The 12,461-nt window shown below is 37.1% G+C and overlaps 1 protein-coding gene across 3 annotated transcripts in view; it reads right to left on the bottom strand.

Annotated features, from left to right (window-relative positions):
* ADAM22 (ADAM metallopeptidase domain 22) overlaps window positions 1–12,461 on the bottom strand; it is a 232,614-nt gene that overhangs the window by 84,973 nt on the left and 135,180 nt on the right. The gene's annotated exons all lie outside the window — the stretch shown is intronic.

The following is a 12,461-nucleotide window of genomic DNA, read 5'->3' on the forward strand; positions in this document are numbered from 1 at the left end:
TATTGTAATTCAAATCTTGAGGGTCTCAACTGGCATTATATGTAATTCTTCTAAATAATGGTGGAAAATAATTTTTGTGTTGTAACTTTTTTTTCAGGAATTATTAGCCATAAATCAACAATTATTTCAACTTAGAGCTAAAGTAGATTTTTTTTTTTTCCTTTGACATGCCTGGAAATATTTCTTAGTCCAGAACAGAGGCCTTAATGTTAAAGGGCTTCTTTAATTTATATAAATCTATAGTTAAATTATTAAAATAAATAGACAAAATAAATTTAATAGATTTTTGCTTTTAAATAAGTATTTTCACACATTATTTTTAAAATAATAAATGCTTATGGCAAAAATCCTAAGAATTCAGGTCATGGTAAAGAGTGAAAATATCCCCTTCCTACACATTGTCCAGGCTGCAGTCGCTTCCTAAAAGGTAAGCATTTTTGACAGATTTTGTGTACCACATCAGGAGTTGTCTATGCATATTTAAGGAAATGTGTATATACATAAATATACATACATCCTTTTCAGTGCATAAATGAGTTTACACTACCCATACTGTTCTGCTACTTGAGTTTTTTCCTTAAGGTAACCTTAGCATCAACCTCATTGTTTCAATTGTGGCAGAATATTCTACCACAGGGGTGAACCACAATTCATTTAAACAATCCTGTACAAATGGACATTTAGGTTATTGCAACAAACATTCTTTCATATATTTCTGTGCACTTCTGTCAGTATATATGTAGGATAGATTACCAGATGTGTAGGTCAAAGAATATGTGCATTTAAAATTTTAGTGGATAGTTTAAAAGACAAATATAATTGTATTTCTTTACACATATCTGTTTTAAAAGATGCATGGCATTTTAAAATAATAAAATGCATTTTATTTTTATTGCGGTACGCAGGCCTCTCACTGTTGTGGCCTCTCCCGTTGCAGAGCACAGGCTCCGGACACGCAGGCTCAGCGGCCATGGCTCACGGGCCCAGCTGCTCTGCGGCATGTGGGATCTTCCCGGACCAGGGCATGAACCCGCGTCCCCTGCATCAGCAGGTGGACTCTCAACCACTGCGCCACCAGGGAAGCTCTAAAATGCATTTTATTAAAAATTACATATTTTAATAAAGACTACCATTTAAACCAACTTTCTCAAATCTTATCAATAATAAAGATTCTCCATATCTTCACATGACTTTCTTAAGGAACAAGATGCTTTATGGAAGTAGGTATTATAAAAAATAACCTAAGACAGATGTTGTAGGAAAAGAAAAAAGCCAGCACATCCCAACAGAGTTTAGCTCTTTATCCAACTGCCAGTCTTGGCTTTATTCCTTACTGTCTCTTGTTCCAGAAATAAATCAATTGTCCTTAAAACTTTCTTCATACTCCTTGATTTAATAACACAGTCATAACAGTACAGATGTTTATTTTTAGCTAATTAGATAGTTGTAGCTAAAAAAACTACCCACCTCTATAAAAATGAACTATATGATAATTCACATGTCATATTGGTTTATCTTCCCTGTGGAAAAAAAGCTTACTGAAATTTAATTCTAGGGGAGTTGAAAGAATCATTTATTTGAAAATTTCAAACACAAACCACATTTTTATTAAGCATTCAAAAGAAAAGCAGAATTTATTACAAATATGCTGAGATGATAATGCAAAGGAAGTTACACAGCCTGGGTTATAAAACTATGAAAACCCAATAAAAGAAACTAATTAGAGCACAGCTGCAAGGCCATGGTCATTTGCTCTCCATCCAGACCCTCAAAGGAAACTACAACTTTATCAGCTCCAAGATGGACCAGGGCCACCTCTTCCAAAAAGCCTTCTCAGATTCCCTCCTCCTCATAAAATTAACCTTGCTAACCATTCTTTCTCTGAATTTTCATATTTTATCTCCGTCTACCTGCATTCTTGTTTCTGTCCCATGCCCCCACTAAACTATGGTCTCCTTTCAGGGAAGCACAGGTGCCTGATTTACATCCCCAAGTGTGCTGTTAGGGGTAGAGCCTCCCAGAATCTCAGCTTCCTCATCAATCAAATGGGGAAAATAACAACCCACACTGCCTCACAAAAGGATGCAGTGGAATCCATGAGATACAAAGTCAAGTCCACTGTAAACTGCTATATAATTAGGTGCAGTCAGGCAATATTTACTCAGTGAGGGATTTTATATGTCCCTCTAGCTATGATTCTCATACTTTATTTGTTAAGACTAACAAATTGTTAAATTCAGGGCATTAGCTAATTAATAATGCAGATTACTGTGTCTCTCGCCCAGAGAGTCTGTTTAGGCAGCTCTGAGGTTAGACCCAAGAATCTGCATTTTAACAAATATCCCATGGTTTTCTTACTCTAAGAATACACTAGAGCAGTGGTCCTCAACCTTGGCTGCATATCAGAAACACCTTGGGGAGCTTTCAAAATCCCAATGCTCAGGCTGTACTCCAACCCAATTAAATCATACTCTCTGGAGACGGGACGCAGGCCTCAGCATCTTTTTAAGTGCTCCAGATGATTCAATGAAGCTACAGTGTCTGAGAGTCCCTGCCCTAAAGAAATATTGCTCAACAGCAGGGGTTCTCAAAACTGACTATCAGAATCACCGTGACTCCCAGAATCATCCACTGGTTCCCAGGCATTCCCTCAGACCTACTGGATCCAAATCTCCAAGGAGAGAGGGCTCTAGGCTTTTTAGGGCTGCAGAAAGTTCCCCAGCTGATTTTGATGATCATATTTGTAATTATTAACCTAAAAATATGCAACCCAATACCAAACCATCCCCATGTAGAGGATCCCAGAAAGAATGAGATCTTTCAGAGAATGAAAGTGTATGCCATAACCTGGGCATTCTGCTTGGTGATGAATGTACTATTTCATGATGACTGATGAAGTGAATATTAATTTTTCCATTTCACAAGTGAGAAAATGTAGATTTAAAGTGAGCCTTCACACCCAGGTATGCCTGATGCAGAGTCAAGTCTCTTTACGTTGGTGGTTCTCAAAGAGTGGTGTCCAGCCCCAAAGCATCAGCTTATTAGAAATGTAAATTCGTAAGCTTCTCCCCAGACATACTCCCATCAGAGGCTCTGGAAGCTCTCCAGTGACTTCCAGGCACTCAAAATTTAAGAACAACTGCTTTTCGCTACATCTGCCTCTGCGTTTTAAAGCTCCTCATTTACTGAGCGCCCTGAAATCCTACACCAGTTCCTGAGCAAAGTCTAACTGAAGCATAAAAGATATAAACAGCCATAGCTCTTCTCCACTTCTCTTTTTCTCCCAAAGCCAGCTGGTTTTATCAGAAACAGACTTGAGGGCAAAAGGTGAAATAAGAATACGTGAGGGACTTTCCTGGTGGCGCAGTGGATAAGACTCTGCACTCCCAATGCAGGGGGCCCAGGTTCGATCCCTGGTCAGGGAACTAGATCTCATATGCATGCCACATCTAAGAAGCCCACCTGCTGCAACTAAGACCTGGTGCAACCAAATAAATAAATAAAAATATTAAAAAAAGATTATGTGAGAATTTTACCATGTACAGAGCCAGGAAGAGCAGAGCTATTCTTTGTAGGTGCTGGTAAGAGGGTACCATACAGGATGCTTTGCCAGGACTCAAGGGACTAGAGCAGTCAACATCCCATTAGCCTGGAACTAAGGGGTCTCCCAGGATGCAGGTCATTCAGTGCTCCATCCATGAAAGTCACAGGCAAATCAGCGTGAGTTTGGTCACCCCAAAAGGGACAGGGTTACTGCAGACACTTCCAGACCCAAACACCAGCCTGTAACCCTTGTGTTCCTGCTCTGCTCCCTGAGTCATAGCTCTCTACCCCTCTGTGGGCACCAGTCCCAGGACTGGCTTCTGCCCTGCAGATTGGGGTTCATGCCAGTCATCCTCTTCCATAAGTGAGACCCTTGCTCACTCTAGAAGTTCGCCACCCTGGGTGCACATTAGTGTCATGTTACTGCCACGAGGGAAGTTTTTTTTAAAAAAGATCAAGGCTTTTTCCATGCCATTTATATCAGGACCTCTAGGGATGGAAACTGAACATTATTTTAAACTGCCCAGATGATTCCAACATGCTGCCTTAGGTTGAGAAGCTATGCTCTAGGCAATTTCCCCTTTGCAGGAACTGAAAACCTGTCCCTGAACTCTTCTGCACCCAGGCACGTGCACCGGCCAGACTTCTGTTTGTGGCTGCATGGCTGGAATCTGTTCTGCCGGGCATTTGTCTACAATAGCCTCTTCCCCATTTCCTCCTGATTGGCATTGACATGACGTGCCTCTCCCTCCCAATAGTGAGAAATGACATTTTAAAGTCAAGAATATTCCAAGTCTCCCTAGGGTCATCTACATCAAGGAAATTCCTAGAAAAGCTAAATCTTGTTTTGGAGAGGATCCAGCAACCTACCCTGATTAAAATGTATAACCTGGAATTATATAGAATCAGATGGGATTCATAAAAGGGGCATATTTTAAACATTTGTTCAGTTACAGAATGTAAGCTTATCTGATTCTACAGGCTCTCCAAGGAAAATAGACAGAAAAGCAATCTCATCTTATTTTACAGTAAATTAAATTAAATAAAGCTATCACATGGTCGATAATCCATGGATCTACACTATACACGTCAAAATCTTTACCAGTTCATGCCAAAATAAGAAAAATAAGGGCAATTCAGTCAGTTTTTCATAAAGCTATATGCATTTAATTTTCATATAACTCTCCTTTGTTTTGAGATTTATTCTTGCCTTCTTTTTATTAAAATTATCCATTTTTAATTTTTAATAGGCTTTTTTATTTTGAAATAATTGTAGATTCACAGAAAAGTTGCAAAGATGGTACAGAGAGTTCTAGTATATCTATCACTCAGTTTCTCCCATTGTTAACATCTTACATCACCTGAGTACGTTTGTCAAAACTAAAAGACTGATATCAGAATGTTACCAATTACTAGGCTCTGAACATTTAGATTTCAATAGTGTTTCCATTAACTTCCTCTTTCTGTTCCAGGATCCAGTCCAGGTTACCATATTGCATTAGTTGTCACAGTCATTCTTTTTGCACTGGGAGCAATAGTAAATAGAATTTAGGAATTTTGAAGGGGCTGTTTCCATATACAGTAAAATAAAAAGACTGGCAACCCTATATTGATCTAAAATTTGTTTTGTTAGTATACTGGGCTATGAAATGCAAGTCCAGGATCAAGAGTATGAATGAGTATTTCCTAGACTCTAACTTAGCACTATAGGTTTCAAAATAAGTTTTTTTAAAAACTACCCTTATGTAAACAAGCTTAATTTAAATGACTTATTAAAATGTAATTTTTAATATAACCCATAGAGATAATTTCTAAAAGGTTACTCAATAACACTTTTCTATAACAATAATCTAGGACTCCTCACTGCCTGAAATTGTTCTGGACTGTCCTTTCAAGGATGTTTGCAGAGTGAAAAGCCTTTGAAGATAGAGCTATCTCCCTCTAGAGCAAAAGAAGCATGTTTACTTCCTATGATAAAAGATTCGAGTTTTTTAAATTCAGAATTTCTCTAGTAACACAACATGCTGTGTGTGCAGGTGTCACCTGCCCCCTTCCTCTGTCACCCTCTGGGGATCGAGGCTCACAATACAAGCATAAGAAAATGCAGATATTCTGGCTACTTCTTTGACCCAGGATCTCCTGTCTTCCGCCAGCATAGATGAAACTGCAACAGGCTAACTTGTTAACTTGCAAGTAGGATAAAGTCTTAGACCCTCACAGTTGTTGAAACTTGGATTTCCATTTTCCCCCAAAGATTAGGAGATTTGTTAACAGTGAGCCTCCATTCCCACGTTTGCATTTTGCTGTAGGATACAAATCAGCTGCTGATAAGAATAAGATACACATTGTCCATCTTACTACAGCTAGCCTGTCTCTCATTTATACCACTAGTTGACACCTTTGGACATTTGTGTTCGCCATCCCATTCCAGGATACAAGTGTTCAATAGTATCAAAATTATCACCTCATTTCAACATCGAAAGCTAAATGGTCCTTCAAAATCTCAGCACTAGGGTTTCCCTGGTGGCGCAGTGGTTGAGAGTCCGCCTGCCGATGCAGGAACTATTTTAATACTCATCGATAAGCACTAGGATCTTGCAGCATAGTCATCAACCGAAAAACATTTTAAAAACTAAAAGAAGACAAATCTAGCTGACAAAAAAGGAAATAATTTCATTTAAAAATATGCATGGTTCCTGTTGAAGAGGAAAGATATATAAGAATATTATTGCAGCAAATATTCTTGAATATTATTGTAGCGAAAGTTTCTACAAGAAAGGAGAAAAGAGACAGAACTAGAAAGCCAGCCATTGGATATAAATAAAAGTGATAAGCAAAAGTTTCTTATTGGAAAATGGTGAACACCACAGAAAACAGGAACCATAAATGTCTTATGAGCTCTCAAGTTTAAAAAAAAAAAGTCCACTAGAGACACAGTGAACTTAAAATCTATTTTTATTGTTGTGCAGGAATCTTTCCTTATACTGATTTCCCCTGGGTATTGTCAGCTGTGGAAAACAAAACATAAAAATGATGATAGGTTTCCAGGAGTTAAAGCTCACAAGTATCCTAACTGAACAATTGTTAAAGTCTTTTTGAGATGCAATCCATTTTTAAAAGTTAAAGACTTACTCCCTCTCCTCTTGTATGTAGGCTCAGGCACCTCCAGCACATGCTCTAATTGTTTTTACATCAGTTATAATAAAAATGCCTTCTGTATTCATTTCCTAGGACTATCATAACAGATTACCAAAACCTGGGAGGCTTAAAACAACAGAAATTTATTCTCTCACAGTACTGCAGATGAGAAGTCTGAAATCAAGGTGTTGGCAGAGCCATGCTCCCTCTAGACAAGAATCCTTCCTTGCTTCTTCCTAACTTCCAGTGGTTGCCAACAATTCTAAGTGTTCCTTGTCTTGGAGATGCAACCTCCAATCTCTGCCACTTTCTTCACATGGCATTCTTCCTCTGCGTCTGTCTCTGCATCTCTGTGTCTACACTTCCCTCTTATAAGGACACCAGTCATTGGATTAGGGCCCTCCTCTTAACATGATCACACCTGCAAAGGCCCTGTTTGCAAAAAAGGTCACATTCACAGGTACCAGGGGACATGACTTTTGAGGGGACACTATTCAACACAGTACAATTTCTCATCTCTTTCAATGTGACCAATTGAATTTTTATATTCCTAATCCAGAGATTTTGCTTCTAAGAAGCTTGGCTCAGTGAAATAAACTGCAGGTGTCTACTACAGCAGCCCTCATCTAAAAAGATTAACCCGTATCTTAATTACCTCTAGCCAGACATTCTAGTTTCCCATAGCTTAATTTAACAATACTCATCATTATTTTACACAAATAATACGGTAAACCTGATCTTCAGTTCTTTTATTAAGTTGAACAGAGCTTCCAAAATTGCTTATTTTTAACCAGAAAATAGGCAAGAAAAATTATTTTTCAGCTGTCAGGTAATCATTTACAGACCTATTAATATAACAATGTCTGATCAGACTACGAAAACGTTTTAGGTTCCCACAGAATGCTCCTCAGCAACCAATTACTGTAATGCAGAGAGGGTACTTAGCAGGTTCTCTATGTTGCAGTTCTAAATTGAGAGAATGGAAAGTCAATGAGGACCACATACAGTGACTGTATAATTATAAACTCATGAAATTATAACTCTTTCCAGGAAATTACTACATTACTGTATCTTTTTAACAAATAATAGACGCTTGAATGTATTGCTCTATGTGAATGCTTTAGCATAAGACATGCGTATTACCTAAAACTTTCTTCTGTAGTTGGTGTTTGAATATCAATAGGAAAAAATATAATTGTCTAGAAGACAGTTACAGAAAACGAAAACATATTTGGCATCCCTAAAATAAAGGAAGAAAAAGATTTCTGTTCCATCTGAAACGAAAAATACTTTTGTTGTTTTCTTCTCTTCCTTTTTTGTTTTAGAAGGTGTAACTATATGAGGGTTAGAGGTAAAGAAAAAAAGACATTTTTTCCCACTACCACCAAGAACTTATTCTCCTTTAATTTCACTTCCATTCTATCATCCTCCCATCCACTCTATTTTTGAAAAAGGAAGGATAAACAGGGAAAACTTCTAGCTGCCAAAAGAAGGCTGCATTGCAGCATCTCTTTCTCCTGTTATACTTGATCCTTCAACACTGTGCTCAAGAACTCAACACTAGCATCCAGTGGTCATTCTTATTCCTCAGCGGATGATTCTGCATTAGCCCAGGATTAATTTAAAGGTACAAACAAAGGGTTGGCTTACTACGGACGAACTGCTCAAACGATTCCTTCAGGGAGGCAAAGTAGTATTTAAGGGTTGTATCTGACAAGAAGTGATGCTAAACCTGAAAAAATTAAGTGCTTTTCTTTCAGCAATGTTTCTATGAGCGCATGATCGTCATTTGCCATTTTGGGGGTATTTTCCTGTAAAATGAAGGAGGAGTTGAATTTTGTGGTCTCTAAAGTTCTTTCTGGTTCTATGATTTGCAATCTATTTTTAAAAATTCAAAGCTTACCAACTTTTTATTTCTTTTAAATAATCAGGCCAACTTTCAAGGAATTAATATCTTTGACACTGCATTTACCATTAAAAAAATTAAACCAACAACAAAAGGTACTCATGTGTTTGGAAAAATTTTAAATATTACATACAAAAATTTTAAACAGTTTAAAAATTATTTCTAAAATTTCAAATAATTGACGAGTCATATAAGAATCATAGTATAAATACAAAATATACATATTTATGAGCAGTGAAAAAATGTATGTATCAGAACTTTTAGGATGCTGCTAAAATGGTACTTAAGAATAAATTCTTCATCCCTAGATGCTGATAGAAAAGAAAGATTGATAATGAATAAGTTAAATTTTAACTCAATGAGTTATGAAAAGAACAAAGGAGAATTTTTTTAAGTAAAAGAAAGTAGACATTAATAACAGAAGCAGAGCTAGTTCCTTGAGCAAAATATATCTTAAAAAACTCAAACAAGATTAACCAAGTAAAAGTAAAGGCACAAATAAAGTATAATAGAAATGAAACAGGAGATACTCTGATACAGAATTATCAGACTTTAAAAACCAAAAATGACTTGAAGCAAATTTAATAAAATGCTAACATGTATCTACACATGTATCTTTTACAACATTTTATAGAATTTTTAATATGTTTGGAATATTTCAAAGTTACTGAAATTTTTATCATAGGTCAATTGCTGGTATTTCATGACCTGAAATTTAAAACTGATTTAGAAGTGGCTCTAATATACCTTCCAAAGACAGCACGTGAATATGAGCCTCAGTACACAGGATGACCTTAGCATCAGGTAAGCAGATGGAACATTTTTATTTTTCCTGTTTATATTCACTGCATCTTTTCATAGCAGGGGGAATAATCTGCTCTCCCAGACCTGTCCAAACTGGACTTCTCCCCACATAGCATTGGGTGAACAGAAGAAACTACCCAATTTCCTGACACGTGGCTTAATTCACTCACTTAATTTTTCTGTTCAACAAAAAAAATTGTTGAATTATTGTTTTCGAGGTACATATATTATGCTAAGAGCTAGGAACTCAGTACAAGTTCCCCTGGGAGTCTACTCTTGGAGCAACTTCTCATAGAAGTTACTATACATAGTCTAGGGGCATAGAAGATTGTCTTCATATGAAGCAGAGCATGAAGAAGTGCTGTGGGTGATCCTGACGTGCTTCCTGTATCTCAAGCAGAATCAGAAACTACCAGTAAGAAGTACAGGCCATCAAAGACCTAGCCAGAAATTCTTTACAAATTTCCACTTTACCTCAATAATGATCTCAACACTAATATTTATGGAGCATTTCCCATACCCAAAGCTCTGAGCTACATGTCTGTCTTTCTCATTTAACAGATGAGAAAAATGAACCATGGAAGAAATAAGTAAATTGTCCAAGGCCACATGAAAATTGATTGGCATAGTCAGGATTTGAATTTAGGTCTATCTATCCCTAACAATACCCTTGGTCTCTAAGTTTACTGCCTCCAAACTACAGATTTATCCTGGACTTAGAAACAAAAGAAATGACTAGTTTCATTTATTAACACTAGTGGAAAAAAAATTTTTTTTTAATTTTTTTAAATCAGAAAGGTAGCAGTGACCTCAAGAAGACAGCACTTACTCTGTCCAAACATCACATTGCTGTGTGGGAGACCTGTTGACCCCACTCAGAATTACCCAAGAAACCACTCTGCCTTCTAAAGACAGTTAGAGGTACACTTTCAGATTTTTGAGAATATGGAGAGAAGAGAAAACAAAGGAAGAAAGTAATCAGTATGTGAAGTCCAAAGGCATACTTGGTCTTGTTTCCATTACGTCATACCTGATTTCTTTGGGTCGAGGCTCTGCTCAAATGCTATACTCCTGCTTTCTCTCCCTTTTTTTAAAAAATTCATTTTATTGAAGTATAGTTGACTTACAATGTTGTGTTAATTTCTGCTGTACAGCAAAGTGATTCAATTATATATATATAAAATTGAAGAATTAATAATTTCTCATATTCTTTTCCATTATGGTTTATTACAGAGTATTGAATATAGTTCCTGTGCGATACAGTAGGACCTTGTTGTTTATCCATCCGATACATAAGAGTTTGCATCTGCTAATCCCAAACTCCCAACCCATCCCTCCCCCAACCCCCTCCCCCTTGGCAACCACAAGTCTGTTCTCTATGTCTGTGAGTCTGTTTCTGTTTCGATAAGTTCATTTGTGTTATATTTTAAATTCCACATATAAGTGATAATCATATAATATTTGTCTTTCTCTGTCTGGTTTACTTCACTTAGCTCTATTTTTAATTTTTTGAGGAATCTCCATACTGTTTTCCATAGTAGCTGCACCAATTTACATTCCCAGCAACAGTGTAGCTTTTTTCCCTCTTGTACCACCGTCTCCATTAAGTGTCTAAGGTCACTTAATCTCCACATGCCTAAATTTTTAGGAGTTCCTATGGGGATAATCAAGTGCACCTACACCTTCCTCCTTTTGTACTTCATAGATGCAATAAAAAGTTTACTATGATAAAACATCAACTGGAAATCTAATCAATTACTCCCAAACATGGCTGAAAACACCCAAACTACTCAATACCAAGGTACTAATTCTCTGGTCCTTATTACCTGTTCTTATGTTTATAGTGGCCACTTATTCACCAGAAAATAAGAATTTTTTTTTTTTTTTTTTTTTTTTTTTTTTGCGGTACGCGGGCCTGTCACTGTTGTGGCCTCTCCCGTTGCGGAGCACAGGCTCCGGACGCGCAGGCTCAGCGGCCCTGGCTCACAGGCCCAGCCGCTCCACGGCACGTGGGATCTTCCCAGACCGGGGCACGAACCCGTGTCCCCTGCATCAGCAGGCAGACTCTCAACCACTGTGCCACCAGGGAAGCCCAAGAATTTTTTATAAATGAAAAAGAAAATAATACTAGTTTGGGACAACACCCAGGGAATAATTTGTGATTTTTTTTTGGGGGGGGGTGCTTCAAACCAGTTTCAAACTCATCAAAAACAACATTTCTGCAATTTCCTGCTCAATCATAGTTCACTCTAATTTCAAAAAATTTTCTGACAGTATATTTGTATAAGACATTATATAATACAAAGATTAGTTTTGTAATTAGAATTAAAATAGGAACAATATTCTATTATAAAATAGTTAATTGGCTCCATATATAGAAATGCTATTAGTGCTACTTCAAATGTTTTTAAATTTATGGCTGAACATGTCTTTTTAAGTTTATAGACAACATCTTGAATATTAACAGATGAAATAATTCTTTAGATATTTAACCGAAAAAAAAACTTACACTGGAAAGAAAATAAAGAGGACTTCCTACTGAAATAGGTTACAGAGCTTAGAAACAGAACTCATGCTGACACCAGCTGTCACATTCCATTTCTCCTTACCCCCAGCACTAAGATACCTGACCTGTATAAACTGGTAATGGGCCAATATATTTTCTTCAGGCTACAGAGTCAAGACTACTTGCAATCTTAACAATGCCATTAAGGCAGCTGATGCATTATTCATGGTGACGGACACAGAGCAACCTTGCTTTGGTCCCAAGGGAAAGCAAAATTTACTTAATCCCCAAAGAATTTTTTCCAATAATATAAAGAGAACTAAATCATGAAACCTGAGACCTCCCTGAAACCACACTGATTACAAGATGGCAGAGGAACATATGTCTGCACAAGCCTGCCAGGGGGAAAATGCAGTGTCCAGCTCATCAAAAAGATGCTAAATAGATGATTGTCAGCAGATAAAAAGTAAAGTTAGGAGACATACCTGGAATAACTGTTGCATGTGAGGAAGAAACAAATATTTTATCAGTTTGTTTATGAGATTTATGCAGATCTTTTACTTT

The sequence above is a fragment of the Neophocaena asiaeorientalis genome, unplaced genomic scaffold (genome assembly GCF_003031525.2).
Source record: "Neophocaena asiaeorientalis asiaeorientalis breed wild unplaced genomic scaffold, Neophocaena_asiaeorientalis_V1.1 scaffold36, whole genome shotgun sequence".
Lineage (NCBI taxonomy): Eukaryota > Metazoa > Chordata > Mammalia > Artiodactyla > Phocoenidae > Neophocaena > Neophocaena asiaeorientalis.